This window comes from Protopterus annectens, chromosome 2.part1, assembly GCF_019279795.1.
Source record: "Protopterus annectens isolate FY-2018-M chromosome 2.part1, PAN1.0, whole genome shotgun sequence".
Taxonomy (NCBI): Eukaryota; Metazoa; Chordata; order Ceratodontiformes; family Protopteridae; genus Protopterus; species Protopterus annectens.
In genome coordinates this window covers 1360659073-1360676034 of record NC_056729.1, presented here as the reverse complement: position 1 = coordinate 1360676034, position 16962 = coordinate 1360659073, and the positions used below count along the sequence as shown (strand labels likewise).

The following is a 16962-nucleotide window of genomic DNA, read 5'->3' as shown; positions in this document are numbered from 1 at the left end:
CTTTCTTCCGACCTTAAGCATTTTTGGTGCTTCTCTTATAGTCCTCATACTTTTCCTCATAGTTACTATAAATCCAATGTACATTTTCAAACAGAAACAAAAGGTATGTGCCACAAACGTCTTTCAACCCATGTCATACTGATCTGTCTTTTGCATAGCCAGCTCTTCTTGCATTACAATGTTATTCCAATATTGTGGTACAAATTCTCTAAATGCTGCAATGCTTTTCTCCTGCAAAGTCTTGAATTGCCTGTATTCTTCTTTTCATTGTTTCAATAGTTAGTATCACTAACGCAGGAGGAAAGCCCCCTCACATACACATTATCTCTTACTTCCTAGTCCTTTTCTCAACAAGAGTGAGTTAAAGACAAGAAATCTAGCAAGACAATGCAGTGTCCTGGGCAGCACACCCATTTTGCACCCTACCTCACATTATCTATAAGCAAAAGTTTCACAGCAGCATATAAACTATGATTTTTGTTTTTATAATTGCAACACAGCATAGTAATTCAATGCATAAACTACATTTAAAAAATGGACCATTTTTTATAGTTTGTAAGGTTCTGTACCCCCTTCATGTTGGTGCCCATGACAGGCCTCCCATTTACCCCACTGAATGGTATTAGTGATTGGGGCTGGGGTGCTGACATCTTCCCTTACTATTAGTAACACTGAGGAGTCAGCCTACTATGGTTCTGAATATGTGATCTCATAATTTAAACTATTTTTGCCTTATAAAAACAATGTGAGGCAATATTCTACTTTTACAATATGAAATGGCAGTGTTTCCTGTTTAAATTCCATGAATTCTAAACTTGTAAATAAATTTGCTCTTTTTATACATTGTGTTTATAATCACATTTACCAATTAAATATGTATCAATTGCAATATTTCTAATGTTACTTGTATTTCTTTTGGTACAAGCTGTCGTGTATTTTATGTAGGGAAATGTAACAGAAAGTTAAAGTAAGGACAATGGAACATTTCCAAGTTTAATGAGACAGGTTAGTACTAATGCATACTGTAATATATTTATTTTTATGTGTAATTTCCTTTTAAAATTCCTGAGGGAAGAGGTGATATGCTTAGATATGCTGGATACAAGGAATATCAATGGATTGTTTTTTTAGGCTAATAAGAAATATCCACAACTCTTCAACAGCCTCACCTTCAAGCTTTGTTTAATCCACCTATTCAAAAACAATAGCTGAACCTATTAATCAATTAAAGTTAAATTGAATAATTATTAACCCTTCAAGATAACAAATGGTAATATTAAACGCTTTCGCTTTTTTAAGTTTTTTAATAAGAAATATGAAAAAATATTCTGTTTCTACAAAAGCATGTTGAAGCTCATTTGATTAATAAACACTCCACTCATACATTCATGTGGACATACTCTTCTATTTTTTTTTTTAAGTTTCTTTAATTAAGTAATCGCATCATCAGCATTTCTGATTAATAAAGCTGTCTTTTTAGTTGATTTTAAACACTTGGAAAAGCGCAAAACCTTGCATATATTAGTAGTTTACTTACATACTATTTTAATCTTGTCATTCTGAAGTTTCCTAAACTGGACTTCCTGCTTCTTTAGTTTTGGTTGTGTATCCAGTTTTAAGATTAATCTGCTGTTGAGCTGTTATTTTGTTTGAGATTTATAATGTCAAATGCTTTAGGCTGACGCTGGAATGAAGGTAGAGATGAATGGATATTATTGTGGATTAGCAAAGAATGGAGTGCCATTAGCTGGTCCACAAACTGGAATTTTGACATACAAAGCCTCATAATTTGCATCTTTGTAATAACAAAGCTTACTGATTAAAGGCATATGATGTGAAGCAGAGCTCTACTGAACGATAGTGACCTTTCCTGGGTACTCACTCAGATAACAACTGAATCCTACATTAAAAAGGAATTGGTATAGTTATATAGCACCCCCATCTATTCTTACTTATATATAAAAAACTGTTAGGTATTTTTAACTTAGAAAATGGAAATAACTAGTAAAATACAAAAGCATTTGACAGTTACATGTAATGAGTCAGTAATACAATATGAACAAATAAAAACAAAAGGCAGTAAAGAATATTTTAGAAGACTAAAACTAAACTGATAACTGTCTTGGCGTCTATGAACAAAGTTCAATTTATAAATTATGTTGCTGTTCGTATTCTAGTTTATAGCTTTGACAAGACTGACTGGTCCCAAATGTGTTGGATTGGTTGGACAGAAAAAACAGGAATGCTGTGCCATGCTTATCAAACTGTATGTATATATATATATATATATATATATATATATATATATATATATATATATATATATATATATACACAATGTGCATAGCAATATTTTATATCCTTTGAAAGGAAGGATGTATTGGCCTCCTTGAAAACTGGTTATACATAAAGATCTACAGTCATGTGGCTGCATACATACTTCCTTTCATGACCAGCTCCAGACATAGTAAAAGTATGAGTGGGTAAGAATATCAACACAAATTTACAGAAAGAACAGGTTGCAACAGGAAAATATCAAAAAATAATACAAACATCTTGACCAGAAGAAAAGAAGATGAAAAAAGGAAAGCCCACAGTTACTATGGAAATGATATATATAACTGCCAGAACAACAACATGTTTATTAAAAGATGATGCATGAATGGCTAAGGACAGGTGAATTTAAATGTAAAGATGTGATGTTAATAAGTGCATTTCAAGATACTGGGCTAAGTATAGAGTGCTTTACATAATCTATAGAAAAGGTGGTAAATACGGGCAAAAGTAGGTTCTATAGCAGAAAATGAGAAATAGTTGCACAAATTGTTGTTGATTGTGATATACTTATGGCTGAGGGTCTCTATACTGAAATATTCGATTACCTTGCACAAATTTACATTGGGGATTCTACAAACATTTAAATGTGCAAGTAGCTGAGAAGTGCTGAAAATATGAACAAAAAATACTGAAAGTGAAGAAGTCCTGGCCATATGAGATTAAGCAGTGCCAACAATCACGAAAATAGAAAAAATCAAATATATTGGGAAAAAATCAGCAATCACAGTGCCCTGCATACTGAGAGACATAAAGTTACGAAATACCAAGACATGCCACAGAAACTACAGCAATGTGGAAATTAAAGGTGCCCAGACAGTTCCAACAGTAGTAGGAGCAAATGTGCTAATCAAACAAGAAAAAAAAAGTAAGAACAAGCATGCAAAGACATGTTACCACCTCAGGTAACTCAATATCCTCCACAGAAGGACGTAGGTGTAGGTGCTGAACAGAGCACTCTTGGCAAACAAAGACTAAAGCAGTACTGGTGTCATAATCTTTACTTGTAGCCTGACTTATGAATGGGGTCCAGGGGCCATTCCTGTTGTGGTATTAGAAACATAAACATTTGGAAAAAGTAAAAAAAGAGGAGACGTCAACATTGACTTTCTAGGGGAAAAGAAAATTCAAGTAGACCAGTAGTTATCCTCACTGACATTCAGGTGATCACAACTTCAGTTAGACCTACTGCTGCCAACAATTACAGCTCACTTCTATAAATAATCATACTAGCCATTTGTTAAACAGATAAGCTCAGTGGGACACACAGTCCCTTTTCAGGGGTGACCCAGTAGCAATGTTAGGTTAAGTGACTTGCTCAAGATCACAAATTAAGCTAACACCAGGAATCAAACCTTGCACCACAGGAACTATAAGTCACAAACTTAACCCTCTGCTCCATCTGCCAGACTTCTGAGACTAGCAATCAAAAACCTCCCACATGGAATCCTGAGTGTGTCTTGCTTTCCAATACACTTAGTGGTTACCTACCGAAATAAGCAATACTCTATTTTAAAACACCTACATTTCCTCCAAAAATTATAAAAACCCACAGATTTTCTGAGTCAAAAGACCCATTAATATAGGATTAATACAGCATGAGTTGAGGAAAATGAAATGGACCCAAATATACCAAACAGGCAACCCTTCAACAGTGCCACCATTTCTCAAATACATCATAATGATCATCTTGGTGACCTTCATACCAACAGATAGGTTAAAATCTGCTACTACCGTGGATTACTACAGACACAAAAGCAATATTATGGTGATGTTATTGAAGTGATGTATTTCTGTGTGGTACAAATAGAAAATATCAAATGATCAAAAACACTGAGTAGAATTTCTAAACATAAGACACAATTTTAAAAATGTACTTGAAGAAAGCCAAAAAAAAGTGTGTGCCCATACAGCCTATAAAAGTAATCAAATGAAAAACACACCAAAGTAGACTTACATAGTGTCCCCATAAAAACACATTCTCCTCTGTCCCGTAAAGTGAATTCTCCAAAAGGAACAGACTTAGACAGTACTGATAGAAGAGAATATTTAATAAAAACAATAAGAGGTCAAGCACTTTCGTCCATTCAAATACTGGACTTCATCAACCATCTCCAATAACACCATTGTTATCCCATTTGGGTCTGAAAGGGTGATTGACACTGAAACCCACACTGTGGGAGTGTTACCATTGTTCTGAATCCACATTTCAGTAACTACACAGATACTGGTTTCATGCCTATTTCAGATACATATTCTTAAAGCTCTATCATGTCCTTCTTCATATGATCCAAGGAGATATGTCTGAAGTCATTAACTCGCACATGCACAGTGACCATGTCATATCTGTCATTAGGGTAAAGAGACTTGAGTACCCTAGTGTGACTGCAAATCCTGGCACCTGACAGACAGCTAACAGTCACTCTGCTCATCTTATCCAGCATGCTAGACATGCCCTAGCTATATAATCCATTGCCTAGTTCACACCCTTCCAGTTGTCACTCTTAATGCTTCAAATATGCACCCACAATTTACAAGCACTTATTAACCACATCTGTAGAGTCATTAATCTGGCCCCCAATAATGAACACTACTGCACATTTCTCTGTCCAAAGCTTCTATTCACAGCACGATCCATAATTCTGCTCTGCACATTTAGCTATAAGCATTTTTGCATGGAAGATACTATGTATACATTGTAATACTGGACACATTTGTGAGGTTTATACAGAAGTTCTTATATGTCTGTGATGCTTGTTGATGATTGTTGTGCCCACCTTTTGTGGGTACTGAAGCATATTTTTCCACATATTTATGTTGTCCATATGTATGTCATGTTCTCAGCATAGAACACTGTCTGTGGCTCACAGTTAGCCATAATAGTATACCACATACTAGTACCATTTGCAATATGCAGATCTATTATTTAGGATGTGGGAATACCCATGGTAGAGACTATTACAGTTAGGATTGCATTTTGTATCTAAGTATTCCAAACGTTTATGCACAGCTTTTGAAGTTATCTCTGTAAAGCAGGATGTGGGAATGCCTGTGATAGAAATGATAGATGGCATAAGGAGAAAGAGTGAACTGCTATGATGTTTGGACAAAGTACATTTTCTTTATATATATATATATATATATATATATATATATATATATAAATATATATATATATATATATATATATATATATATATATGTATGTGTGTGTGTGTGTGTGTGTGTGTGTGTGTGTGTGTGTGTGTGTGTGTGTGTGCGTGTATACATATACATATGTTGAAATGACAGAATGCTGGCACCCAGGAGACTGAAACCATATGGTCGATGCAGACAGTGGTTGACAGTTGTGCAAGATCAACAATCCCTGAGTAGGGGAATATTACCTTTTCCTGGTGATTGTGCATTCTTGGAGTTAGTATATATAATTAACATCAGGTGTTGCTGGGGTACAGCTCCCCACATGGGGGTTGCTTATAGCCTTAATGTAAGCAAAGCCAACATACATCCCATTAGTGCGTTGGAAAAATGTGACTTCTCAGTGCTATTCATGCCCATATCCATCCATCCATCTATCCATCCATCCATCTATCCTCAACCCCTTATTCCTATTTCGCACATGGGGTCAGGTTGTCACTTCAGCAGCGGCAATCATCTCAAGGCAAGGTTTACACCACTGGGTTGCTAGCCCTGCCATGGTAGTTCATTCATATCACTCACTCGCATACACACTCTCACCTACAGCAAATTTAGAGTGTTCAGTCCACCTACTGCATGTCTTTGGAATTTAAAGGAAACCGGAGCACTGAGAGAAAACCCACATGATCAAAGGTAGGACATGCAGACTCCGCACAGAGGGCACCCCACTGCAGACACAGATTCATGCTCATATCACATATGAATATTGTTTATAAGGTGTAAGGTACACTGGGCATATACTAAGGAGACACTTCAAGTCAGAGCTCTTCTGCCCACACTGTCATGGTACTTGCATGTTGGTACAGCCTCCTGGAAACTGACTGCATAGTGATTTATAATGACACTGCCTGTGCTGACCATTGATGCTAGAACTACAGTACTGACATGGGCTGTACAATTCAGAAACCTAGCAAAGTGTTTTGTCCTCATGAGTCCACCACGTACTACTGCTCACATGTATATCATTTGTGGTCCATAAGTAGTGACTATGTCACAAAGGTTAAGACTCCTGCAATGCTGCAACCCTGAATTTCTCTATGTCCCTCTCAGGTCAAGGTCGCATTGCCTGTGAGAGTGGAAGTGATGCAGTTGTGATACAACAGCAATGGTAGCTACATATACTGTGAAGTTACTCTAATACTGAAAAGTGCCCTGCCCATCTCATCATATTTAGGTGTAGAGCTAATAACCACCCTAACTTAGTTCCCACTACCAATTAATTATTTCAGTTTTCAACTGATATATTGCTTATGTCCCATATTTCTGAGTAAGCTGTCCAAGTCAAAACTTAATAGTCTTCTGAAACATAATTTATTCTCATGCATCTTGTCAATAGGGTCTTCATAGGTTCATAGGTTCATAGGTGTGTACTAGGCTAACGGCCCTGGGGCCTTTACAAGCCTAGCCCATAGAAGTGTCCTGGCATCGTGCTGCCTGTCGTTAGTTCCCAGTGCCTCTATCAAGTAGATGGAGATCCCCGTGGTAAACTTTCTATTTCCCATACACTCATCAAGATTTCTCTAGTCTGGTGAGGTACATTCCAAATGGGGCATTATACTCTATAATTGGTCTAATGAGGGAAGAGTAGAGAGAAATGATGACCTCTTTCTTCCTGGATGCAAAACCCTTGGTAATGAGATGTGCCACATAGAAGGACTTTTTGACCACAGTAGCAATGTCATGGTCGAAGGAGAGATTGCTGCCAACCTGTGTCCCCAGATCTCTTATAACACCTTCAGTGTTCAGTGGGCTCCCATCGATGTGGTAATTAATGGGAACTGAGTTTTTCCCAAAGGGGATGATGACGTATTTTTTGACATTAAGCTTAAGACCATGGTTTTGATACCAGTCTTTGGTTTCAGTGAGGCCTTTCTGTAGGATGTTTGCATCACTTGGGGAGTTAATAATGTTTTAAGCTGAACTTCTGAGAAGTAGATGCCAAACAGGAGAGGACTCAGGGCCGATCCCTGTGGGACTCCACTCGTGACTCGTCGACAGTCTGATTTGGAGTCCGCTACTTTCACACTGTGTGTTCTACCTGTGAGCCAATTTGCAACCCACCTAATGATATGGGAGTTGATGCCTAGTTTGGTGAGTTTGTCAATAATTCATGAGTGGGGAATGGTATCAAAGGCCTTGGCTAGATTGAGGTAGGCTGTATGAGCTGCCTTATCTTCATCCACTGCTCTGGTGACTGACTCAAAGAAGTCAACCAGGTTGAGCAGGCATGATCTACCTGTCAAAAAAAAACAAATTGCATGGGATCAAGAACTTGGAGATTCCCTATATTCTTGTTAATTACAGTGGATATAAAATGTTTACACACCCCTGTTAAAATGCCAGGTTTTTGTGATATAAAAAAATGAGACCACAATAAATCATTTCACAACTATTCCCACCTTTAATGTGACCTTTAACTTGTACAATTCAATTGAAAAACAAACAAATTTGTTAGGAGGAAAGAATATAAAAAATAAAAAATGTACAATACATTGGTTGCATAAGTGTGCACACCCTTAAACTAATACTTTGTTGTGTGCGCACACCCATAAACTAATACTTTCTTGAAGCACCTTTTGATTTAATTACAGCATTCAGCCTTCTTGGATACACACCTGCCATCAATTAAAGAGACTCTGATTAACCCCAAATAAAGTTCAGCTGTCCTAGTAGGATTTTCCTGACATTTTCCTTTCAACTTTCAATAAAATCCTATAAGCCAAAACTCTATCCTTACAGTTCCCACGCTTATTCTACTAATCGTACCACACCCCCTACACCACTACTTTTAGACTGGGACATTCACCCCAACCCTGGCCCATCCCCACCATCCACAGGTAACACCTTTCCAACGAAGCAAATCTCCATCTATGCTATTAGCATCCAAAGCCTACCAAAGAAAGTCACTGAACTGCATACCTGGATCTCCCATTACTACCCTGATATCCTACCATTATCCGAAACCTGGTTAAAATCACACATCTCAAACACTGAAATACTTCCTCCACACTATAACTTATATCGTCTTGACAGAACTAACAAAAAAGGTGGTGGTGTTGCAATTTTATACACAGACCACCTGATACTGTCCCCCGTAGCTACCCTTTTGCCTGACTTTCATCCAGCTGTGCTTCTCATAGTTAACTGCCATCTTAATTCGTTGAAAAAATTTGCCATAGCAACCATATATATAGCACCCGGTAACAATATTCCCATACTAGTATCCATCCTATCCTGAATTTCCCAAAACATTACCTACGAGTCCATCCTTCTGGGTGATGTAAATATTGATTGGCAAAAGATAAACACCCCCTCCTCCTCAACTCACATAAACCTCCATGGCATCAAATCATAAATACCCCTACTCATTACAACATGAAAAATGCAAATAGCTCCACATTAGACTGGATTCTCACCTCTGACCCTACCCTATATCACAACCCCAGCAGCCTACCTGACTCCCTAAGTGACCACCTCCCTACCAAAGTTCTCACATACTCACCCCAAATACTCAGGTCCCACCTCTATAAAGAATGTCGAAACCTCTCCTCCTTTAATGCCAACACTTTTAATGACAGGTTACCTTCTACTAATCAGTCTATTCTTAAATACCTTCCCCTCAATGATGCAGTTATACATTTCAATTGCACATTTCTAGACATCCTAAACTCCTTAGCCCCTTTAAGGAAACTTAGGGTCAAAAATACCTACTCTCCTTGGCTCTCTAATGAAAAACAGGGACAAGACTTGGAAGCAATGGCTTCAAACAAAATCCACAACTTTGCTCCGAAACTATAAAGAACTCTGTAACCTCTCAAATAAACAAATCAATAAAAACAAAAAATGATACTACTATAATGCCCAATTTACCCAAAACTCCAACCCAAAAAAATTCAGATATGCCATCAGCAAAATACTGTACCAAGGAAATCCTACCACCCCCAACCGTTCCCAAATAATTCTCCCAAGGAAACTGCCTCCCTTCTCAATACTCAGTTCATTGAGTCTATTCAAAAACTCACCCAAATGTATCCACCTGACAACCACTGTCTTCCCCCTCTAAAAACAAACACAAACACCCCTTTCTCTCTTAAACCTGTTCCCACCACCTACATAAAATCCTTCTTCTTAAACTAAAATCCTGCTCTCCTTCTACTGACAACCTTCCACCCCACTTCCTAAAACTCGTTGTCCACTCCATAGCCTATCCTGTCTCAAGCTTAATTAACTGATCCATTCAAGAATCCACTGTCCCAGATTCCTGGAAATCTTTTTACACCATACCACTACAGAAAGGAGGTAACTCCACAGACCCTTCCAACTATAGACCTATTTCAATTCTCTGCCCACTTTCCAAACTTCTGGAAAAATGTATACATAACCAACTTCTTAAATACCTAATCAATGGTAATCTCCTAACCTCCACATAGCACTGCTTCAGACGTAATCATAGTACCTCAACTGCCCTACTCTCTTTCACACATACTGTTGCTAAAGCCATGGATAACAATCAACTAGTATCCTGTCTCTTTCTCAACCTATCCAAAGCTTTTGATACTTTCTCTCATTCTAAGCTTATTTTCAAACTAACTGACCTCAACCTGCCCCCCCCCCCACTATTAGCCAGTTCTCAAACCAGCTCTCAAACAGACTCCAATCTGTTAGATGGCAATCTGCCTGTTCCCCCTTCCTCCCTGCCCAAACTGTTGTCCCTCAGAGCTCAGTTCTGGGCCCTCTACTTGTTAACATCTTCAATAATGACTTACAATCCTCCTGCACATCTTCCTCCCTCATACAATATGCCAACGACTCCACTGTCATTTCTACCTCTAACAACATCCACAACCTCCATTACACAACATACTTTCACTTCTGTAGAAAAATGGCTAACTGAGCACCAATTTATACTTAATCCCAAAAAGACTAAGCTCCTTCTTTTCCTAGCAAAATCCCTCTCTCACTGCAAATTCACTTTTGCCATTCTCTCACTCGATAAAACTCTCATCACAGCCGATTCCCCACACCAAATTACTAGGAACTGTAATTGATGACCAGCTACAATTTGACATCCATATACAATACTGTATCAAAAAAAAAAATAACCAAAAACTAGGCCTCCTCTACAGAAATAAAAAATTCCTAGCTCCCAAATTCAGAGTTTCTCTTGCTCAAGCCTTTATCTTCCCTTCCCTTCTCTATGCCTCTTCTATCCTTACCCATCCACAGTCATCACTCTTATCCAAACTTGAACAGGCCTACAACAGCATAGCTAGATTTGTCAGTAACCTACCTTACAAATCTCATCATTGCCTTGCCCTAAACCAACTCCAATGGCTTGAATTCCCAAAACTACTAAATCTCTCACAGCTAAAATTCACACACTCCCTGCCAAATAAACCCTTTGTCTGCCCCTGACTCGCTTCATTAGTATCCCGCTACACTCCAGTTCGCCCTCTCCGTAGCTCAGACCAGAACCTACTAGACATCTACAAACCTAACAAAAACATCGGCAAACTCCTGTATAAACACTTTGTCTCTCACACCTGACACAGACTTCCCCCTTACATACGCAACATCACAAGTACCACTCGCTTCAAATCTGAAACTAAAAACCACCTCCTGAACTCCAAAACCTGTTCTTGCCATAATCCCCCATGAACTCAAACACCTCTACCTGTCACAAAGTCTACCAAATATATTTTGTCCTTTAGCCTGTCAAAGTCTTAAACAATATCCTCTAAACATCTCACACTTCATCAAAAATCAGGGAAGTTTAGCACTACAAGTCAGTCAAAATAGCTCTAAAACTCTACTATGTATACACTTTGAACCCATTTTGCTACTGCCAATGTATAATTAACAGTCAACCGAGAATTTTAGCATAAAAATGTTGAGCCAAGCTGTTAATACAACATTCCCCCATACTACATTTCTTGTCTGAACATAATACTTGAACTTAGCTGGCAAACTGTATTTTGCACATATTTGGTTTCACTTATACACTTTACTGTATTATAATCTGCTAATATTATTTAATCACATCTATTGTTTGCACAATGTAAAATTCATATATATAATGTATTGTAAACTTTGTATTTCTGGAGTTTTTCTCCTCGGGTCTGCACTGAAAACGGGCCATCGGCTCAATTGGGCTAACCCGGTTAACAAATGGGAAATAAATAAATAAATAATTTACTAACTTGCCTGCTACAGCAAGCGCCATGGTTCACAAAGATCTTGCAAAGCATCAAAGGGATCTCATTGTTGAAAGGTATCGGTCAGGTGAAGGGTATAAATTAATTTCCACAGCATTGGATATACCATGGAACACAATGAAGACAGTCATCAAAAAGTGGAAAAAATATGGGACAACAGTGACATTGCAAAGAACTGGATGTCCCTCCAAAATTGATGAAAATACAAGATGGACAACTGGTCAGGGAGGCTGCCAAGAGACCTACAGCCACACTGAAGGAGCTGCAGGAATTTCTGGCAAGTACTGGTTGTGTACTACATGTGACAACCATCTCCCATTTTCTTCTTATGTCTGGACAATGGGGTAGGGTTACAAGATGGAAGCCTTTTTCTTACACAGAAAAACATCCAGGTCCAGCCAAAATTTGCAAAATAATGCATCAATTCTCCCAAAACCAATTGGGAAAATGTGTTATGGTCTGATGAGACCAAGGTTGAACTTTTTGGACACAATTCCAAAAGGTACGTTTGGCGCAAAAACAGCACTTCATATCACCAAAAGAAAACCATCCCCACGGTGAAGCATGGTGGTGGCAGTATCATGTTTTGGGGTTGCTTTTCTTCAGCTGGAACTTTAGTCAAGGTGGAGGGAATTATGAACAGTTCCAAATACCATTCACTTTTGGCCCAAAACCTTCAGGCCTCTACTAGAAAGATGAAGATGAAGAGGAATTTCACCTTTCAACATGACATTGACCCCAAGGATATATCCAAATCAACAAAAGAATGGCTTCACCAGAAGAAAATTAAAATTTTGAAATTGCCCAGCCAGATACTAGACCTAAATCCAATAGAAAATCTGTGGGGTGACCTGAAGAGGTCTGTGCACAAAAGATGCCCTCACAATCTGACAGATTTGGAGTGCTTTTGCAATGAAAAGTGGGCAAATATTGCCAAGTCAAGATGTGCCATGCTGACTTCTACCCAAGAAGATTGAATGCTGTAATTAAATCAAAAGGTGCTTCAACAAATTATTAGTTTAAGGGTGTGCACACACAGCAAAGCATTAGATTAAGGGTGTGCACACTTATGCAAAAAGCTTATTGCACATTTTTTATTTTTTATATTTTTCCCTAACAGATTTGTTTTTCAATTAAATTGTACAGGTAATAGGTCACATTAAAGGTAGGAAAAGTTTTGAAATGATTTATTGTGGTCTCATTTTTATATCACAAAAACCTGACATTTTAACAGGGATGTGTAAACTTTTTATTTCCACTGTAGGTCCATGATGATGATGATGCACTCCATAGCCTTACATATCAGACTCATCAGCTTAATGGGGCGATAATTTCCAGGGTCTGTAGTCGCTCCTCCTTTATGGAGAGGGATGACTGTAGCAGTGCGCCATTCAGTAGAGACAAAGCCTGAGGTGAGGCTGTGAGTGAACAGATGTGGTGCTATTTCACTTTGTAGTTCATGTAGAACACAGCCAGGGATATTGTCAGTTCACCTGGATGCTGTATTTTTGGCCTTAGACAATGCAGTTTTAACATGTGCTGCAGTAATGCAGGGTGCCTGGCATTCTTCTGGTATTTAGATTGGTCTTTTGGGGGGGGGGGTAAAGTTGGCACTCAATCTGTCGACCAGTATGTTGGCAATATCTGTTGGCTCAGTATAGGAGGTACCATTGTGCAGTAACTCAGAGCAAATCTGGGTATTGCCATGGAGATTCTTGATATAACTAAAGAAGGCTTTGTGGCTGTTTTCAGTGTCTGCCACAATTCTGCTTACATAGCTGGCTTTGGAAGTTTTGATAATGGATCTCAACTTTTTGTTGAGGCTAATAAGGGAATTTTTCCAGTCTTAACTGCGGTGGTGGTGCTGCGGTAGCATTGTCGCCTCATAGTAAGACATTGTCCTGTTTGATTCTCAGCTAAAGCATCTTCTGTGTGGAGAGATGGCAACTCGGCACATAAAAATCTACTGCCAATCATTAGCGGACCGGAGTTCCACTGTGGTGACCACGGACCGGGAAAAGCCGAAAGACACAACAAGACTTCACCTTTTTCCTGCAACAGTTTCTTCCTTCTGTTGTAGAGTTTATTAATGGCAGGGGACCACCAGACTGGCTTCCTTTTTTTTTTGGAGGAGAACGTCTTGGTTCTGCTGGGTATGGTTAGTTCCATGCATTTATGTACGTGTCTGTACAGTGCATTGGGGTATGATTCAGCAGTCATGCATCTAATTTCCATTGGCATGGGTGCCGGGAAGTTATCCACCTCTGTTTTTAGGAGTCCAAAGTCAACTCTGGAGAAGTTTTTCATGGTGAATAGCTTTGTGGGGGGTGTGGGTGAGATGTGGATTTCCATGGTGATTAGTTTGTGGTCTGATCTAACCAGGGAGGAATTGACTATTGGTGTAGAGCAACGGTTTCCCATGTTAGTAATAACCAGGTCAAGGATGTTGCCTCCTCTAGTGGAGGAAAGAATGAGCTGGTCCAGGGCATTGGAACTGATGAATTCCAGGAAGTGTTGGGCCAGTGCATTGGTGCTTGAGTAGTTTTCCCAGTTGATGGAGGGGTAGTTGAAGTCTCCTAGTATTAGAGTGTTGGGTTGGACCTTGATAGATTCCAGGGTACTTAGGAATGTGGAGTGAGAGTCTAGGGACAGGGTTGGGGACCTATAGCAGGATATGACCTGGATCGCAGTGTTACCCAATGTTAGTTGCATCTGAAGTCTCTCAGATGCATTATGTTGGGCTACTAGTCTAGATCCTTTATGAATATGGAAACACCACTGTCTTTGGAGCTTTGGTCCATGTTTCAGGGACAAAAGGTGTGCAATGAGTTATAGCCTGGTAGCGCAGGGGTGCTTTCTGACGCTTTAAACCAGGTCTCCATTACAGCACAAATGTCGATGTTCTCCATTTTGAGCAAGTCCTTTGAGCAAGTGCATCTTGAGATTTAGACTTCTAGTGTTGAGCAGCATGACTCTTCAGACTATATTCTAATTTTCTATTAATTCCTTCTCTCTATTTTATGTAATATATTAAAATAAAACTTTTTGGTACTCTGTAAATGTACACTATGAAAATGAGCATTGTTGTTTTTGAGGACTTGTAGTTTGCACCCCTGCATATTTTGCCACATGCAGACATGTATAAATATTTATTTTTATTATGATTCCACCTGCAAAAAGAGGTGTCTACTCACTCTTAGCAATTGAAATGGTGGATTTCTCATCTGTACTTTGGGAAATGAAGGCATTGTGCAGTAAAAGTCTAGGGCCATCTCAGCCAGTAACTAGATGTATTCTATTAGCACACCCACAGAAGGCTGAAATAACTCTGGTAAACTCTGATGCAAACATTTAGTGTATACAGTTTTTAGGACCTACACTCATACAGAACAGAATTTAAAATCTGTCCCTATTTTGGGTATTTATCCCTCATTATTTTGGGGATTTTGTCCCTGATTTTTCTACTATGACTTTGAGATGTATTACTCTTTTTTTATTACTGCAAAAAATCACTAGGCAAAGACCAGGCTCCAGCTTCTTTGAAAGACAGACTGCTTTAATAATAATGAACACAAACAAGCGCTTTCACCATTAGGCTTCTTCAGGTGTATGAATTACCCAAGTCAGCACACCCATTTTTTACCTAAAACATTTGGCTTAATTAGTTCTTAAAGCCATATTACTTTACATTCATTCCCTTCTAAAACATCACATAAAGATATAAAAATAAAGATCTACTAATTTATATTAAAAATACTAAATTCATATATATATAATACATATATTAAAATATATACTAAAAAGTATATAGCAAACATATAAAGGATATACAATAAATTACTAAAACATACATTATCTACGTAAAGGTCTATTCTTTAAAACTGGTCTCAATGGAATAATATCATTAAGGCCATGTCCTGCATTGGCCCTGAGCCTTACTATCCATTTTACTTCCATAGTTTCTGTTTTATTTCTAATATCTCCCTTTCTCTTATTGACGTCAGTAATACCTAGTACTCTAAATTTAAAATTATGTTGGGTATTAGTCTCCTTTACATGCTTTGCCAAGGCATTAAAATTGCTTCCCTTTCTAATGTGGTATATATGCTCTCTTATTCTATCTTTAAGAGGCCTATCGGTTTTGCCCACATAGAATTTGTTGCATATTTGGCAATTAGCCAGATACACTACATGCTTCGTATTACAATCAGCACTAGCTCTTAGATAGAATACTTTACCTATATCTGGATGTTTAAATTCTTTCTCTGTTGTTATTATATAGCTAAACCAAGTACATTGCTTGCACTGTACAGTTCCTATTGTTAACTGAGGAGCTTTTATTGCTCTACTAGTACATAATCTTCTTTTCAGAGATAGATTATTTTTAAATGTAAATTGTGGTGTTGGACTCAAAAATTTATTAATTTGTTCATCTATGGTTAAAATATTCCAATATTTATTTATAATATTTGTGTATTCTCTACTTGGTGTAGCTATATAACAACAGAGAAAGAATTTAAACATCCAGTTATAGGTAAAGTATTCTATCTAAGAGCTAGTGCTGATTGTAATAAGAAGCATGTAGTGCATCTGGCTAATTGCCAAATATGCAACAAATTCTATGTTCCCATCCACTCGTCAAGGTTTCTCTTGAAGAGTGTTAGCGAGGAGCTATGCCTAATGCAGATTGGAATCTTGTTCCAAAGCATGGGAAGTCTCTGGGACAGGAATCTATCCCTCCAGCACATCCTATTTATTGTTGTGGTGAGGTTTAGATCCCTAGAGTGTGTGGCTCGAGGGGATAAGGTTTCCTTTAGGTGGAGCATATCCATCAATTCTAGGTCGGACATTGCCTTGTATATCATGCAGAGATCACCCCTGAGTAGGCGGTATGAAACCAAGTACAGCTGGAGTTTCTTCAGTCGAGCTGCATAGGGCATCTGTTTGAGGCCAGTGATCCTCTTGGTGAGGTACTTCTGTGGTCTTTCCAGCTGTTGCAGGTGTCTTATAAGGTACATCCTAAATAGGGCATTGTACTCTATGATGGGTCTGATGAGTGATGAGTAGAGGGGCACAATGGCCTCTTTTGATCTGGATTCGAACCCTTTTGTGATTAGGTGGGCCACATCGAAGGATTTTCTAACCGCTTTGGCAATGTGATTATCTAAGAAGAGATTACTATCTACTTGGATCCCTAGATCCCTTATTACGTCTT

The 16962-nt window shown here is 38.4% G+C and overlaps 1 protein-coding gene across 1 annotated transcript in view; it reads right to left on the bottom strand.

Annotated features, from left to right (window-relative positions):
- Nucleotides 1-16962, bottom strand: part of LOC122794441 (neuronal acetylcholine receptor subunit alpha-9-like) — a 298924-nt gene that overhangs the window by 217089 nt on the left and 64873 nt on the right. The window lies entirely within an intron of this gene.